Source organism: Amblyraja radiata, chromosome 11 (assembly GCF_010909765.2).
Source record: "Amblyraja radiata isolate CabotCenter1 chromosome 11, sAmbRad1.1.pri, whole genome shotgun sequence".
Taxonomy (NCBI): Eukaryota; Metazoa; Chordata; class Chondrichthyes; order Rajiformes; family Rajidae; genus Amblyraja; species Amblyraja radiata.
Window position 1 is genome coordinate 51,926,869 of NC_045966.1, and position 18,920 is coordinate 51,945,788.

An 18,920-nucleotide genomic window follows, 5' to 3' on the forward strand; every position below is an offset into this window, starting at 1 on the left:
TTATCATTTCTATCTTGTGCAGAGCATTGATTTGTGGAAGAGAGCAGGAGGAAAACAATATTTACATGGTTTAATAAAGGCAGAATACCTGTTGTATTTGTGCAGGGCTTTATTGTACTCATGCATCATATGATTTGACATAGCATGCAAACAAAGCTTTTCACTGACAATAATAAAGGAATACATTTAAATAGGCATAGCCAGTGCCCTACTTACAATACGATATGATAAAACTTTATTTATCCCAGAAGGGAAATTAATTTGCCAACAGTAAAGCCCCCGGGGGGGGGGGGGGGGGGGGGGGGGGGGGGGGGGGGGGGGGGATGGGGGGGTCTCAGTCTCGATCTCTGTCTACCCCATGACAGAAGGGGGAGGAGTTGTAAAGTTTGATAGCTGCAGGGAAGAAGAGTCTCCTGTGGTGTTCTGTCCTTCATCTAATTGGTTCTATGTCGACATATTTTTCTGGAAAGAAATATGAGGAATTTGATATATGGCGGAGACGCATCGGAATTGGATTTAAACATCAATAGAAATGGAACTTGACGTGGTCTACATGGACTTCAGCAAGGCCAGCATGTACGTTTCAGTAAGGTTAAGCTTGATAAGCAAGCATGTTAAGCTTCAGAATGGGTTCAGCATGCTAGGCTACTCTGGAAGTTAAAATTGCATGGGGTCCAGGAAGAGCTAACTGACTGCATGGAAGCAGAGGGTGGTATGGTGGTTGTTTTTAGGTATGGAGGCCTGCAAGTAGTGGTGTACCTCAGGGGTCTGTGCTGGGCCCATTGCTGTTTGTGGTTTATATCAACAATTTGGATGAGAATGTACATTGCAAGATTGATAAGTTTGCAGATGACACTAAAATAAGGTGGTATCATCGACAGTGAGGATGATTATCAAAAATTCCAACAGGATCTTAATCTGCCGGGCAAGAGGGCTACGGAATGGTGATGGAGTTTAATGAGATAAGTGCGAGGTGTTGCATTTTGGGAAGTCAAACCAGGGCAGGACCTTCACAGTGAATGGTAGGGGTCTGGTAAATGTTCTTGAGCAGAGAGATCAAAGAGTACAGATACATAGTTCCCTGAGAGAGGTGTCACAGGGAGATAAGGTAATAAATAAGGTTATTGGTACATTGGCCTTTATCAGTCATGGTATTGATTACAAAAGGTGGAACATTATATTACAGTTGTACGGGACATTGGTGAGGCCCCAGTTTAAGTATTGTGTCCAATTTAGGTCACTCCTCTTTTAGAAGGATACCATCAAGCTGGAAAGGGTGCAGAGACGATTTATGAGGATGTTGCCAAGATTTGAAGGCCTTGGCACTAGGGAGAAGTCGGGCAGCTAGGACATTCTTCCTTGGAGCACAGGAAGCTGAGGGCTGATCTTATAGAGATTAGTTTATTGTCACGTGTACCGAGGTACAGTGAAAAGCTTTTTGTTGCGTGCTAACCAGTCAGCAGAAAGAAATGTATAAAATCAGGAGAGGAATAGATTAAGGTGAACTCATAAAATATTTTACACAGAGCAGGGCAATCAAGAACCAAGGAACATAGTTTTAAGATGAGAGAGGAAAGATTTGATAGGAACCTCAGGACAACCTTTCCACTTAGAGGGTGGTGGGGTAATGGAACGAGTTGCAAGAGGAGGTGGTCGAGGCAGGTACTATAATACATTTAAGAGACACTTGGATAGGAAATGTTTGGAGGGCTATGGGCCAAATGCTGGCAAATAGGATTAGATTTGATGGGGCATCTTGATCAGCATGAACGAGTTGGCCCAAAGGGCCTGCTTCCGTGCTGTATAACTTTATGACTATGACACTAACGGCAGTCAGGACACAATTGCAATGTTTGTGCCTGGTGGCGTGGCATAATTAGTGCAGGTGCATCAATTTAATGCAACATTTAACAGGACATTTAAATATAGATGAGAACATTTTCAGTCCATTTAATTTACTCTTAAATCTAACATTTAGCAGCATGGGCTTCCCAGGTCCCTGTGAACCCATTAGTGAAAGTGAGTTAAGTTTCAGGTGCAGATCATGAGGTTCCTTGTAATTCAGATTGATATTGCTTACTGTCGCTTTGTCAATACCCTCTGGCAGTTGTTTGACAGGGAATTCATAGTCGCTTGGAAGTGATTGATAAATTTACTGAGGTTACATATGTCACATCCAATCTGCAGGAGTTCATGTGATAGGAGCAGAAATAGGCCATTCGGCCCATCAAGTCTACTCTGCCATTCAATCATGGCTAATATATCTTCTCCTCCTAATCCCATTCTCCTGCCTTCTTTCCATAACTTCTGACACCTGTACTGTTACATAATTGATAGAATTCTGGAATAATAGCCAATTCATTCACTATTTGCTTTGTTACCTATAGTTTGGCCATGTTCATGTGGCTGAGAATCTCTCAGGTGTAGGGGGGCTGAAAGAAGAGGAGAAGGAGTATGAGGTCATATGTGCATTGCTCTTTAGGGTGCCAGGAATTCCATTGAAGCCAGAAGTTTCAGTTAATTTTCCAAATGGGAACAAATGGGCAGCACAGTGGCACAGTGGTAGAGTTGCTACCTTACAGCGCCAGAGACCTATGTTCAATCCTGACTAAGAGTGCTGTGTGTATGGAATTTGTACATTCTCCTTGTGACCACATGGGTTTTATCTGTTTTCCTCCCATATTCCAATGACAGATTTGTAGCTTAATTGGCTTCAGTAAAATTGTAAATTGTCCCTAGTGTGTAGGATAGGGCTACTGTACAGGGTGATCGCTGGTCAGCGCAGAGTTGTTGGGCTGAAGGGCCTGTTTCTGCCTGGTATTTCTAATGTCTAAATTCTAAAATCTAATGTCTAACTCTCCAAAGCCTAAATAAATGAGAGCCGCCACCACAAACTCTCACCATTGTGATAAATAATCCTTCAACTACATGTCCAGGCATTGCACATCCATGTAACGAGACTCGATAGTACTCGCTCTCATCATGAAACAAATGAAAGGCAGAGCTGGCGACCCACGGCTGCACCATAAGATGCGGCTCCATATGCAATGTTACAGGGTCTGACTTGGCCTTTGTGAGATAATTATGTTTACTGCTAGAATCGGAGGACCAGATGAGAATTGGTGCTTCTTTGAATGAGTTCCATTTCTCTTTCAGCATCATCTCTTTCCCAAAACAGCAACTCGCCTCTCCTATCATTCTGCTATAGACCAGCTTGGTGGAGATCAGATATACACAAGAAGAACTAGGATATGTTGCCAGTCATCATGCTTGGAATAGCAGTTGAGCGATATCCAACTGTGATTGTGGCTTTGTTGAGCTATTTTGAGAGCTGGTGCCCGAATCTTCCTGGAGGTAATCCACTCTTCCATGATAAACATTCTCACATTTCCCTGCACTTTCTATCCAGTAAAGGTTTATTTGTACTCCTCCCACACCCTTGCTATTGTGCATTGTGTACCTGTTGTGGTCACTGAGGTTCAATGCCTAAATCCATTTGGATTTTAGAGAAAAATGAGCAAACATCAAATTACTTTAAGAACTCAAAAGGCCAAGCAACATATGAAGAGAAATGCAACATTTTGGGTTGGAATCTAAATGGTGGCCGACTAGGAAAAGGGGAGATGCAGCGAGACCTGGGTGTCATGGTACACCAGTCATTGAAAGTAGGCATGCAGGTGCAGCAGGCAGTGAAGAAAGCGAATGGTATGTTAGCTTTCATAGCAAAAGGATTTGAGTATAGGAGCAGGGAGGTTCTACTGCAGTTGTACAGGGTCTTGGTGAGACCACACCTGGAGTATTGCGTACAGTTTTGGTCTCCAAATCTGAGGAAGGACATTATTGCCCTAGAGGGAGTGCAGAGAAGGTTCACCAGACTGATTCCTGGGATGTCAGGACTGTCTTATGAAGAAAGACTGGATAGACTTGGTTTATACTCTCTAGAATTTAGGAGATTGAGAGGGGATCTTATAGAAACTTATAAAATTCTTAAGGGGTTGGACAGGCTAGATGCAGGAAGATTGCTCCCGATGTTGGGGAAGTCCAGGACAAGGGGTCACAGCTTAAGGATAAGGGGGAAATCCTTTAAAACCGAGATGAGAAGAACTTTTTTCACACAGAGAGTGGTGAATCTCTGGAACTCTCTGCCACAGAGGGTAGTCGAGGCCAGTTCATTGGCTATATTTAAGAGGGAGTTAGATGTGGCCCTTGTGGCTAAGGGGATCAGAGGGTATGGATAGAAGGCAGGTACGGGATACTGAGTTGGATGATCAGCCATGATCATATTGAATGGCGGTGCAGGCTTGAAGGGCCGAATGGCCTACTCCTGCACCTAATTTCTATGTTTCTATGTTTCTATGAATCCTTTTTTCAGATTTGCCCTCTAATGTAGACACTCCAGAGTCACCCCCACTGTCAGAATCTGCTTGTGCTTATTTGTGAATTAAAATCAGATCTTTGAGGAGATTCCGAAAAGTTGCCAAATATCCTATGGAACTTCTACAGCTGTATGGTAAGGAGCATTCTGGTTGGTTGCATCACACGCTGGATTGGTAACTCGAATACCCAAGAACAAAGGAGACTACAGAAGGAGACTACTATCACTTGAGATGGCAGCTAATATCATCAAAGGCCCATACCTCCCACTCTCACATCTCACTGCTTCCATGGGGGAGAAGTACCTGAGAACCATGAACTGCAGGTTCAAGATCAAGTTCTTCCTATCAACCATTAGGGTCTTGAGCTGCCCTGCACAACCATACTTCAACAATGATCTGCAATGGGCTTTGTATACATTGCACTATGTATTTTGGTTTGCACCATTATGGCCTGGCAACCTCATATTATTGATCATTTATTTTATTATTGATTATTGTGTATTTATTTGTTGTGTTGTTACATTAATGTGCCTGTCAAGCTGCAGCAAGTAAGAATGTTGTTCTGTTACCGATGCCTATGACAATTAAACACTCTTGACTTGGCTTAATTGAATTGTGAAAAAAAAATCCAACACTGCCTACTAATTACATATATTTGCATTGTGGTTTGATTTTACATCCTGGGGCTGTGTACCCTTATGAGGCATTGATCATCCTTATGCATCTCTGACTATATTTAACATACACCAAAAAAAACAGGTTCTTAGTGCAGTCGTTTCAAAGCAGGCACGTGCCGTGAGTAATTACTCAGGGTAGGCAGTCATTCGGCTTTTAAAAAAAATCTTAAACCATGAATGTGCAGATTGTTCTCCTCTCCGTAAAAATCTATATTACTAAAAGTTTCATCTTGACCACTTCCTGTTGCACTGTTTACTGATTTTAGAAAAATACGCTGCCACTTATGGCTGTGATTTTTGGCCATTATAGTCCCCCTCCGTTGTGCAGGACAAGAGGATTTTTCCCATCGATGAAAAATAAAAGACATAATGTTTGAAAAATGTTGAGATTCTCTCCTGAAGGCCATGCCCCTTCTGGAGGGACTATAAAACCCGGAACTGTTGAGTGCCTCGGTCAGTCTCTGCAAGATGGGAGAGCGAGAGGGTCACGTCTCTCAGCCTGAGCTGTGAATAACACGGAACACATGTCTACTAAACTGTGAGTGCCCTTAATGTGGTTTAATAATGCAAAAGTTGCCTTTGGTTTGAGAATGCTAAAGTTGCCATGCCAAATTAAAGTTGCCTTGCCAAATGCAACAGGTTTGTTTTGAAAATGCGCCTTTTAACTGTGCCTTATTGAAAAGTGTGCAACAGTTTTTGGAAGGAAAAACCATGAATTAACGTTTTATCAGATCAGGACTGTGTTTAATGCAAAATTGCCCCTCATTCCGTGACTTCCGCTTAGTGGAGAGGTGATGCTGAGTGCATCATTTCCGCTTAGTGGAGAGGTGGCGCTGAGTGCGTCATTTCCGCTTAGTGGAGAGGTGGCGCTGAGTGCGGAAGGCCTAAAGTGGAGACGCCACCCTGAACCGTTTGAGGAATTCAGGAGAGCTTACTGCCATGTATATAATGAGTGTGTTTGTTGAACGTTTTTTAAAGCATGTTTTTGCTGTAGCAGCAGCTGTTGAGGAGTGTTTCAGAATAAAAATGGCTTTAAACATTTTAATCATTCTGTTTAGCCACACCTGTGTTCTTATTTTCAAACTTCTTACATAGAGTATATGGTTAGTAACAGGATTCAGTATGCTTATCATGTTCTGAAGTTACTTGGCATTTTAGTATTGGTGCTGTGCATGAGTGAGTGTGTGTCTGTGTGTGTGTGTCTGTGAGTGGAAGAGCCACTAAGAGAGCATGGGGGGAGGTTGAGGGGAGATGGACTGAATGCGTGGGGGGGGAATGGCAAAGAGCAGAATGGGGGGGGGGTTGAAGGCAGGAGGGATGACTGAGTGAACTACCACCACACCAGCCATGAGTGACTGCACTGCCAGCACACCAGCCATATGTAAGTGAACTGCCAGTCCACCAGCTGTAAGTGACTGAAGTGCCAGCCCACCCGCCATGACTTAGTGAACTGCCAGATCACCAGCCATGACTCACTGAGCTGCCAGCCCAATAATCCATTCGGCCCACAATTTCCATACTAGCCCTCTGGAAACCAGTCTCTTTGGCCCACAAAACCCAATCTAGCTCTCCAGAAAGCCTCCTCCCTCCTCCCCACTGGTCAGCAATATTGGAATTGATGAAGAGTTGGAATATTGCATTGGGGGACCAGCCCTCTTGTGTGAACATGGGGCTGTGTCCCACTTAGTCTAGTAAAGAATACAATTAAAGAAAGTAACAATTCAATTTGCCCAAGTCTCCAAATCTCCTTCATTCTGAATTACTGAATGGGTGGGGGGTGGAGGGTGATGGCAGGTGAAGAGATGGTGAGAAAAACTGGAGCACACCTGGACAACTTGAATCAGTTGTGATCTTATTGAATGACAATACTAGCATGGTGAATCTGGCCAGGGGTAAAGTTGCAGGGAAAGCAGGAGCGTTGGGAAGGAGGGGGCCGGGGATCATGCCAGTAATCCACTTGCTGCGACGCTCCAGGAGCGGAGCCATCGCATTGTGACCGGGGAGGGAAGCAGCTCGCATGGCTACGAGTGGCCGCCAGACGTCAGCGCCTTCTGCCGGCCCGCTCTCCTCTGGCAGTGCTCTCCGTCTGAACAGTGAGGGGACCAGTTTGAGAGCAAAGATCATAGTGCGGAGCGGGTCAGCGGGCGATGGATAACAGGATATCGGGCAGTGGACACTCCTGTGTCAGCGTGAACAAGGGACCAATTGAGGTTACTCGCACTGACACATGGAGTAAGCTCCACCGCCCGCTGTCCTGTTATCCATCGCCCGCTGACCCGCTCTTGAGCTGGTTGCTGGCATGATCCCCGATACCTTCGTTCTCAACGTTCCTGCCCTCCCGCCAATTTGCCGCTGGCCCGAGTCCCCAAACGCTGTGAAAGGAACTCTTTCCCTCCCTCCTCCCCTGCGCGCGGCACTGTCCTTTTACAGGCGCAACCCACTTTACAGCCACTTGCGCTGCACATGGGCAGTACACAGTCCACGCTGCAAAGGCAGAATTTCAGCTGCCTTCAGCTCTGCTTGAAATTGACGGCTTGAAGCAGCATATGGAGCTGCATGGCACGTGGGCTGCACACACTTTCCCGTATTACATGCACTGCGCATGAAAGGCACGGAGAATTATGCCCACGTAAGAGGTCGATCTCTTCAAAACATAGAAAAAAGATGCAGGAGGCCATTCGGCTCTTCGAGCCAGCACCGCCATTCATTGTGATCATGGCTGAACGTCCCCAATCAATAACCCGTGCCTACCTTCTCCCCATATCCCTTGATTCCACCAGCCCCGAGAGCTCTATCTAACCCTCTTAAATCCATCCAGTGATTTGGCCTCCACTGCCCTCTGTGGCAGGGAATTCCACAAATTCACAATTCTCTGGGTGAAAACGTTTTTCTCACCTCGGTCTTAAATGGCCTCCCCTTTATTCCAAGACTGTGGCCCCTGGTTCTGGACTCGTCCAACATTGGGAACATTTTTCCGGAATCTAACTTGTCCAGTCCTTTTATAATTTTATATGTTTCTATAAGATACCCCCTCATCCTTCTAAACTCCAGTGAATACAAGCCTAGTCTTTTTAATCTTTCCTCATATGACAGTCCCGCCATCCCAGGGCCCAATCTCGTGAACCTACGCTGCACTGCCTCAATCACAAGGATGTCCTTCCTCAAATTATGAGACCAAAACTGTGCACAACACTTCAGATGTGGTCTTACCAGAGCCCTATACAACTGCAGAAGAACCTCTCTACTCCTATACTGAAATCGTCTTGTTACGAAGGACGACATTCCATTAGCTTTCTTCACTGCCTGCTGTACCTGCACGCCAACTTTCAATGACCGGTGTACAAGGACACCCAGGTCTCGCAGTACCACCCCCTTACCTAACCTAACCCCATTGAGATAATAATCTGCCCCCTTGTTTTTGCCACCAAAGTGGATAACGTCACATTTATCTATATTATACTGCATCTGCCACACATCTGCCCACACACTCAACCTGTCCAAGTCACCCTGCAACTTCCTAACATCCTCTTCACAGTTCACACTGCCACCCAGCTTTGTGTCATCCACAAACTTGCTAGTGTTGCTCCTAATTCCCTCTTCCAAATCATTAATATATATGGTAAACAGTTGCGGCCCCAACACCAAGCTTTGAGGCACTCCACTCGCCTTGCCTGCCATTCTGAAAAGGACCCGTTCACTCCTACTCTTTGCTTGCTGTCTGCCAACCAATTTTTTATCCACGTCAACATCCTACCCCCAATACCATGTGCTCTAATTTTAGTCATCCGTCTCCTTTGCGGGACCTTATCAAAGGTTTTCTGAAAGTCTAGATACACCACATCCACTGGCTCCCCTTCATCCATTTTACTTGTCACATCCTCAAAAAATTCCAGAAGATTAATCAAGCATAATTTTCCTTTCATAAATCCATGTTGACTTAGACTAAACCTTTTACTGCTATCCAAATGCCCCATTATTACCTCTTTAATGATTGACTCCAGCATCTTTCCCACCACCAAAGTCAGGCTAACTGATCTGTAATTCCCCGTTTTCTCTCTCGCTCCTTTCTTGAAAAGTGGGATAACATTAGCTATCCTCCAATTCACAGGAACTGATCCTGAATCTATTGAACATTGGAAAATGATCACCAATGCGTCCACTATTTCTAGAGCCACCTCCCTGAGGACCCTGGGATGCAGACCATCAGGCCCAGGGGATTTATCATCCTTCAGTCCCATTACCCTACCAAATACTATTTCTCGCCTAATGATAATTTCTTTCAATTCCTCTACTCCCTTTGATCCTCTGTCCTCCAGTACTTCTGGGAGATTGTTTGTGTCTTCCTTAGTGATTGTTTGTGTCTTCCTTAGTTCTTGGGTATGCATAATTCTCCCGTGCCTTTACTATTTATATTTAATAATTATCGTTTTATAATTTTAGTCAGGGCTTGCCTTGCCTCCCCTGACGGCACATGCCTGTTTCAAAGGTACAATCAGGTTCAGTCAATGAAGAAATGCAGTCAGCATTTTTGCAATAGCAATTTTTACAGCTCCATTCTCATTTGAATTCTCTCCATCTCCAACTGAGAGAGCTTCAGGTGTGGCACTTATCTCCATGGCAATTTCCTCTGAGTTTGTATGCTGCTCAATTTGAAGCGCTTTGTATCCACTTCAGGTATACACAGAAAGCATAATGGATTACTTCCCTTTATATGCCAAGGTATATTTAAGAGATACATTTAAAGCTGCTGCACATTCGAATCTGGAATGTTCCATTCAGTTATGACACATCAGCTTTGGAACATTTTATTGGCCTTGAAGGGTTTGCAACAAAGACCTTACCAAAATATCGTCTGCACTCCCATAATACAATAATGCATGTTTTCCTTGAAATTTAATTGAACGTTTTCAAGTAATAAAGAAACTGATAGAAGTTTTGTAAAATGGGGGCGAATGAATGGATTTCCAAGACTTTTAATGAAATTAAAATACCATGTAAGAAATGTAAAGATTCATGAAAGATTGTGTCCTTGATATAGGATGTTCACATATCAGTGTTTACTGTTTAATCAAGTAAAACTGCACAGCGTCAGTGTCAGGGCTCTGATTAGCAATGTCACAAAATTTTGAGATTTAAAAAATCAAGTCTGCAATGTATCCCATCAGATAAAGCATAAAAAGAAGTTTAATTTGACACCTAATCCACTTTCATATCTCAAGTATTTAAAAAGTTATGGCCATTTTTATACTCGGAAATTAGCATCTTGTTCCCTATTGATTTTCTATGGACATAACAAAAAATCTGTGATCGTGGACAGTCAAAAGCCCATAACCTTCTTAAAAATTAAGAGAACTGAATGAAATTTTCAGTTATCGTAGATTGAACCATTCTGAAACAAATATAAAATAATCTTACTTGGATGACCTGAAATTAAAGCATATAATTAGTTAGTTACCCAAGTGTAGCTAATTTCAAACTTCAATTACTAGATCTAAACATCTATCCATTTCTTAATAAATGATTAACATTTTTAAATAGCCTAAGTGTCCAAATAATATTCATAAATAATTCACAATAAAACATGATTTTTAAATCTCATTTACATCAATTTATAGGCCAAATGGAAGGAATTTAGTGTTCAATTGCTGTAAATTAAAGTCCATTTAAATCAGCTTTCTAGTGGGATCCTGTGAACGCGCTGGTTTGGAACGTTCAGATTGCGGTAGATTTGTGCCCTCAAATGCCCAGAAAAATACTGCGGGATATAATGGGCCCAAAATGAGCTACTCGCAATATTAAACTTTGTATAAAGGGATCTTAAGAAGCCCTTTTTAATGTAAAAATAAGCAGCATACCTTCAATTATTTGCTCTATGAGACCCTGACAGCTGCCGGTGGTCGCGCGTTTAGAGATTGATTTTTAAACTACTATAACTATTATACGAGGCCTTTACAACTAATAATAGCTTTTGCGACGGGGTCTTCCAGCGATTTTTCGTTAATAATTAACTAGGCTGAACATCTTCGATTTGAACAGCCTAGAGAAAATCGCGTTTTAAACCCGCCCCCCTCTAAACGGCGCCAAAATCGCGCACACCCGCAGCGACAGATTTTCAGCGACGCTTCAGGTAGGCTTTGCAACATACCTACTCTGATATTCTATATGCCAGTATTTTCTACATTTGCCTATCTAAATGCCTCTTAGATGCTACTATTATGTCTGCCTCCACCACCAGCCCCGGCAAAGCCTTTCGGGCAACCAACCACCGTGTAAAAACCATGGCCTGTATATTTCCTTTAAACTTTGCCCCTCTCACCTTAAACCTTTGCCTTTTAGTCCTCGATATTTCCAACCTGGGAATCAGATACTGATTGTCCGCCCTATCTATACCTCTCATAATTGTATATACATCTATTAGGTCCCCCCTCAATCTCTGACATTCCAGAGAAAAGAATCCAAGTTTCTCCAACCACACCTTACGGTAAATACCCTCTAATTCAGGCAGCTTTCAGGTAAACCTCTTCTGCACCCACTTCAAAGCCTCCACATCCTTCCTGTAAATGGGTGACCAGAACTGCACACCATACGCCAGATGCAGCCTAACCAAAGACCGATGAAGCTGCAACGACTTCCTGCTTCTTAAACTCAATGTCCCGACTGATGAAGGCAAGCACAGCACATGTCTTCTTTACCACTCTATCTACTTGTGTTGCCACTTTCAAGGAGCTATGGACTTGGACCTCAAGATCCCTTGGTGCATCAACCCAAGAACCTTCTGTAAACTTTTACTCCTATTCTCTCAAGCCTGACCAGGCCCATGAGAGACCTGGACAAACTTGTTTGGAACAATTCCCATGACAGGAGAGGAAAATAGGAGGAGATACAGGCCATGGGTCCTCAAGCTTGTTCCACTATTCTATGATGCAATTCTCAAGACCTAACTTCATACAGTTACCCATATACCTGACCAATTTATTATTTAAAATTAGCTCTTGATTTCACATCTATTTAATTTGGTGCTCCTGATGTGACTTCCTCTGCATTAGTGAGCCCAAACGCAGACTAGGTGACTGCTTGTGTCCTATCAACCATGGTCATCTCGAGCTCCTAGTTGCCAACCATTTCAATTTCCCATCTCATTCCCACACCGGCCAGATTTTCCTCAGCCCTTTCTCTCCCACTCCATTTGCACATCACCCACACACTCCTCCCATCGACACCCCTCCCCCCAGTATCCCCATCTTCCGTCTACCCCCACCCTTATCTATGCTATTACTAAAACTCTCATCTTGACCACTTCCGGTTTGCTCTTTTTTAAAATTTGTGCAAATCCTATATCGCTAGGATTCTTCCGCCACTACTCACCATTCTCCCCTGCTCCAAGCGCATCAAGGGGAAGCCGCTGTGTGGAGTCGGAGAAGCCGGTGAGTGGAGCCGGGAGGTGTGTGTGGTGCCGGTGGCCATTGAGTCCCTCCCCCCCACACACCCCCATCCCCCCCATACCGCCCTCCTGCTTCCCCCCTCCCCCGCTCCCCCTCACCACACACCCACACCCCCCTTTACCCCTCCCCGTTCCTCCCCCCACACCACCCCATCCCCCCACACCACTCCAACCCCCTCACACCACCCATCCCCCCCCCCACACCACCCCTCCCCCCCACACATCCCTTCCTCCACACCCTACCCCACACTCCCTCTCCCACACCATGGTGGAATATTGCATTGGGGAATGGGTTGCATTGGGGGACCAGGCCTCCCGTGTGACTGAGACCCAACGGGTCCCACTTGGTCTAGTTTAGTCCTATACTCATCTTTAGTCCTTTCCCATCAGATTCCATTATCTGCAGCCCCTAGCTCCCTCTCTAAATCATGACCTGGCCCCTGTTGCTATCTCCACATCACTCACCCCCACCTGGCTCCACACTCTACACATGGGTCAACCCATCACGTGCCAGCTCTTGCCCCAATCCCCTCATTTCATTATCCTGCCTATGTCCCCTCCTGTCTTTCAATCCAGAGGAAAGGTCTTGACACAAAATGTTGACTCTCTATTTCCATTCAAACAATGTGTGGAGTTCCTCCAGCAGTTCTCTTTCATTTTTGGTACATATCCCAGCATTTGTAGACTCTTGTGCCTTCGTTATATGCAGCAAGTCAGGAGATTCATGCAAGGTACAAGAAATTAAGGATTTTTCCACAGATTGCGTGCGTGTCTGCATGTGTGTGTTTGCGTGTTAGAGATACAGCACAGAAACAGGCCCTTTTGGCCCAGCGAATCCGCACCGACCAGGGATCCCCACACATTATCACTATCCTATACACACTAGAGACAATTTTACATACATACCGAGCCAATGAACCCACAAACCTGTACGTCCTTGGAGTGTGTGAGGAAACCGAAGATCTTGGTGAAAATCAACCCGGTCACGGGGAGAACGTATAAACTCCATATAGGCAGCACCCGTTGTCATGATCGAACCCGGGTCTCTGGTGCTGTAAGCAACAATAAGGCAGCAACTCTACCGCTGCACCGCTGTGTTGCCCGCGTGTGTATCGTGGTGAATGTTCATTTTTGCCCGTAATATCTTGTAGGGTGCTGGGTACTTGCCTTGTTTTTCATGTAAGCCATCCTAAAGACTTCCCAGTTCTCTTAGATTAGATTTATGGTGATTAAACTATAGGTTGCAATAATCTCCTGCCAGCATGCATTGTCCACTCATGGTAGCATAGAGATATATACCTTTGAAGTCAAGAGTTATTGCCATAATCAAGTTTAAATTGGGGAATCTAACTGATTAATTTTACCACTGTTTTTTAAAATCTAGATAATTATCCCATAGTGAATGCTACATCTGGAAATAAGGAAGTGGCAAACATAAGGACATAAGGTCATAAGTGATAGGAACAGAATTTGATTTACCATGCAGTCATACCTTAAAAGCAACAAGATACAAAACTACATAAAGATTAAACATAAACATTCATCACAGCGGCGTGTGAGAATCCCCAGGGGACACAGCATAAGCGGAGACCCACACCCATCAGTTCAATGTCCGGGCCACACACACACGCTCCTTCACTGTGATGTGACCAGAGTTATACCAACCACTGTCACTCTCTCTGCAGTCCCTGTCAACCCGAACAGTCAGAAAGCCATCCACACTCGCACCAGACTCCAGGATGTTCTCATGGTGCGATTTTCCTCCAAGCACCGAGATCACTGCACTCAAAGCAATCCCTCCGAGTCCCCACCAATACAGGCAACACGTCCTTTTTTTTTCCAGCGACCTCACATTCCCCACTGTGATGGAAGGCAAATAACTTATAGCTTCTTCCTCCTTTTCTCCCGCGGTCGGGGCAATCGAAACATCTGCAGTCGGGGCGATCGAAGCCCCCGCAGTCGGCAATTGAAGCCCCTGCATCGGGGGCGATCAGGGCGGTCGAAGCTCGGTTGGAGCTCCCGAAGTAGATCCCTAACAAAGGGACCGCCAGCTCCACGATGTTAAGGCCGCTGTGCGGAAGGAGATACGATACGGGAAAAGTTGCATCTCCATCGAGGGAAGAGATTAAAAAAAGTTTGCCCCAACCCCCAACACCCACATAATACAAAGAATAAAGATATACTAAAACATACAAATAAAACAGACAAAAAACAACAAAGAAGAAAGGGACGAGACAGGCTGTTGGAGAGGCTGCCACTTACGGCGCCACCCAGTGGGACATTTACCCTACAGGTGAAAGATCGTTCAGATAAATGTCTGCTTCAACCAAGAATGGACTTGAGACGGTGATTTTTGCAGATTGATATCGGTCTGACGAAGGGGCAGTCGTCTAGCTTGCTGTTGGAGTTATTAGAATTATGGTGTGTAAGAAGGAACTGCAGATTCTAGTTTAAACCAAAGATAGACACAAAAAGCATTAACTCAGCGAGACAAGCAGCATCTCTGGAGAGAAGTAATGAGCGCCGTTTCGGGTCGAGACCCTTCTTCAGGTAGTGTGAACATCAAATATTTATATGTGGTTGTTTTCTTTGGAATCCCTTCTGCAAGCAATTCAGCTTCTCTGTCATGCTCTCTATTCTGCCTTTATTAAAGAGTGTAGATAATGTTAATCTCCTCGACAGCTCGATGCTCTGCACAACATAGAAAAAATAATAAAGATCTTCTTAGTTAATGCTCACAGGTAATTTAAATAACGTTTAAATCTCCTTCTTCCCGGTGCACCTGAATACTTTGCTGTGTAAACATACCAAAAATAATTGTAAAAACATTACTCCAAACTAACGCCCAATGCTCATTTGAATAAACATTAGAATATTTATAATTTCACTGGCCCCCAATCACTTTCAGTTTTTCTCTGTGGAATATTCAATGTTTTCTTCAAAGTCTTGCAAAACTGTCTTTATGATCCAATGCTTGAGGACAGGAAAATGGCAGAGAGTTTCTTCAATTTAAGTGACGGTTGTGAAAGGATTCTTCACACCACGACAAAAAAAAAACTGAAGGAAACTGGACATCTGAATTAATAGCAGAAAATACTGGACATTCAATGCAGGTTAGGTAGAATCTCTCCTGTATGAAATAGAGTTCATTTTTCAACATAATCGGGAATGTAGTTGCACAGGAACAGCAATAAGCAGTTCAGCCCTTTGAGCCAGTTCCACGTTTCAAGTTTGTATCCATTTGATGTAATTGTTTAATACTTGTTCATACCATATCCAGTATTCATGTCGAATGTGTGACCTAGCCCAGTGTTTCAGCCTTTACCCCATTTTCCCGGATATCCTTGGTTAACAAACAATGATAAATATCAAGTGACCAATTTCTTTAGTCTGAGGGTTGTGAAGGGCCTGTCCCACTTACGCGACTTTTTCGGTAACTGCCGGCACCCGTCATAGGTCGTTACAGGTCGCCGAAAATTTTCAACATATTGAAAATCCAGCGGTGACCAGAACAAGGTATGACTTTTTGGGCGACCACTCACAACCATACAGGCTTCACCCCGCGACATGTCGCCAGGGTGTCGCCTGTATGGTCGTGAGTAGTCTCCAAGTCACTCAAAGAGTCGTAGCGTCTTTCTGGTCACTACTGAATTTTCAACATGTTGAAAACTTTCGGCGACCTATGACGGGTGCCGGCAGTCGCCGAAAAAGTCGCATAAGTGGGAAAGGCCCTTGATTCTGTGGAATATTTTGCTAACATAGAATAGTACACACAGGAATGGGCCCTTCAGTCCACAGTGATTGTGCTGACAGGATGCCGAAGAGAAACTGATCACATCTTCCCGTACATGATCCATTTTGCTCTATTCCCTGCACTTCCACATGCCTGTCTAAAAGCCTCTTAAATTATACTAATATATCTGCCTCCACCACCACCCCTAGCAGTACGTTCCAGGTCCCTGCTGCTGTATGTGTAAAAAAAAAACTTGCCCCGCACATCTCCATTAAACCTTCCCCCTCTCACCTCATAGCTGTGCCCTCTAATATTGGACATTTCCACCCTGGGAAAAGGGTTCTTATTGTCTACTCTATCTATGCCTTTCATAATTTTATATATTAATAGATATAATTTTATAGAATGCACAAAACAAAATTCTTGGAAGAGCTGAGGGAGATAAAGAGAGATGTTTCTCAAGGTGAGGTCTTGCGATCCGAGATGAACTTCTTGAAAGGTTGGAGGAAGCAGACTCGCCATTAATTCTTGAAAGGGAATTGGATATGTATTTGAAATGTGAAAACTTTTTACCAGGCTAGGGGAAAGTAGCAAAGGTTGGAAATAGTGAGGGCAAACTCGCCAGAACTCGCAGATTAGGTTGCCCAAGTGGGACAGCCCCTTAACTTCCCAAAAGTGGCATCGCAGATGGAGAGAGTGGTAAAAAGGCTTTAAGCATACTGGTCTTCATCTGCAAAGATATTGGTTATAGTTGGAACATTATGTTCCAGTTGTACACAACATTGATGACACTACACTTGGAGTGTTATGTTCAGATTTCAACATCTTATGAGAGGGCAGATGCCATTAAGCTGGAAAGGGTGCAGAGAGGTTTTACAAGGATTCTGCCACGGCTTGAAGGCCTGTACGATAGGGAGAGGGTTGGGTAGGCTATGACTTCATTCCTTGAACTTTAGCCTTTACATTCTGGGGGCTTTTAACTTGTAGGCAATACATTACAATTTTTTGGAAATTCACCTCACATAATGTGTATCCGAATGTTTCTCTGAATAATTGCTTCACTGCTATAACCTCCCCTGCCAATTAAATCATATGTGGAATATTGAGACCATGGTAAGGAATATAAAATATATAGTGCCCTCAACACTCAATGTCTTAAACCCATAATCAGCTGAACAGATTTTTCCCAGATGTTAAGCAAATATCGATCATTAATACTTTCTCCTCAGAAACATAGAAACATAGAAAATAGGTGCAGGAGTAGGCCATTCGGCCCTTCGAACCTGCACCGCCATTCGATATGATCATGGCTGATCATCCAACTCAGTATCCCATCCCTGCTTTCTCTCCATACCCCCTGATCCCTTTAGCCACAAGGGCCACATCTAACTCCCTCTTAAATATAGCCAATGAACTGGCCTCAACTACCTTCTGTGGCACAGAATTCCACAGATTCACCACTCTCTGTGTAAAAAATGATTTTCTCATCTCGGTCCTAAAAGACTTCCCTCTTAACCTTAAACTGTGACCCCTAGTTCTGGACTTCCCCAACATCGGGAATAATCTTCCTGCATCTAGCCTGTCCAACCCCTTAAGAATTTTGTAAGTTTCTATAAGATCCCCCCTCAATCTTCTGAATTCTAGCGTGTACTTCTGATCTTCTAGCGAAAATTAGGTTCACCTTTAATTTTCTCATTTCAAGCACAATTTCACATTTCAGTAAAGGGTCACAGTTACAATAAACAAAACCCTTGCAGTCCTGACTTTCAAATAGCATTGTCTTGCAACAAGGCATTGTCATTCTACATTGAGATTTTTTAATTCCCTCTTCTTTTCTTGTAGCAACTTGTTGCAATTGACAGTATTGAAATATGACTGTTTTATGCTGCGTCTTAAACTTCTGGGATGCTCTAGAGCAGCGGTTCTTAACCTTTTTGGCCCCACAACCCCATCAGACATTCTTAGTCAGCACCGTGATCCCCGAAACAAAAATTGAAAAAAAAACAGCCTGATTTATTAAAACATGTCTGCCAATGCTCAGCCAATGGGATGGCTGAAATTGGCTTGCAGGAGAGTCGTCATCTCAGGGAAGATAGTCGTGTCATCGTCCTGGACTCTTCTCTTGGTCACTTGTCACGAGCCGTGTGTAGCATTGGGAGGTTTCCCAAGGAATTCACCTCGGCAAAGAAGTCAGCCAAGTAAGCAACCTTCATCACGAACAGTTCATCCTGCACCTTTCATGAAGCTGATTCTCCTTCTCAGTACACCCTCTCTCCAAGAACAGCGCTATTTCCTCTCGAAGTTGAATCACACGATTGAGAACTTTACCATGCGAAAGCCAGCGCACCTCTGTGTGGAATATCAGAACAGTGGAATCGGTGCCCATTTCTTCACACATCGCCTTGAAGATTCTTGAGTTTGTTGCGCTCCCTTGGATGTGGTTCACAATCTTCACCACATCTTCTCGAAGACCAGGAGGGAGAGTCTTCATCGCTAAAGCATGGCGATGTATCATGCAGTGGGTGAAGGAGACATAGGGAGCAACATCCTTCACAAACGCTTTGAAGCCGAATCTGCAACCGACCATGAAAGGTGCCCCATCTGGACACACCCCGACAAGGCGTTCCCAGCAAAGCTCATGTTTGATGAGGAAGGCTTACAGCATTCTGAACATATCTCCTCCCTGAGTGGTA

At 44.1% G+C, this 18,920-nt stretch overlaps 1 long non-coding RNA gene across 1 annotated transcript; it reads left to right on the plus strand.

Annotated features, from left to right (window-relative positions):
* Positions 1–407: 407 nt before the first annotated feature.
* LOC116978803 lies at positions 408–4,600 on the plus strand. Its single transcript, XR_004413560.1, has 3 exons — positions 408–418; positions 2,191–2,195; positions 4,516–4,600. It is a non-coding gene; the product is annotated as an uncharacterized LOC116978803 (long non-coding RNA).
* Positions 4,601–18,920: the final 14,320 nt, after the last annotated feature.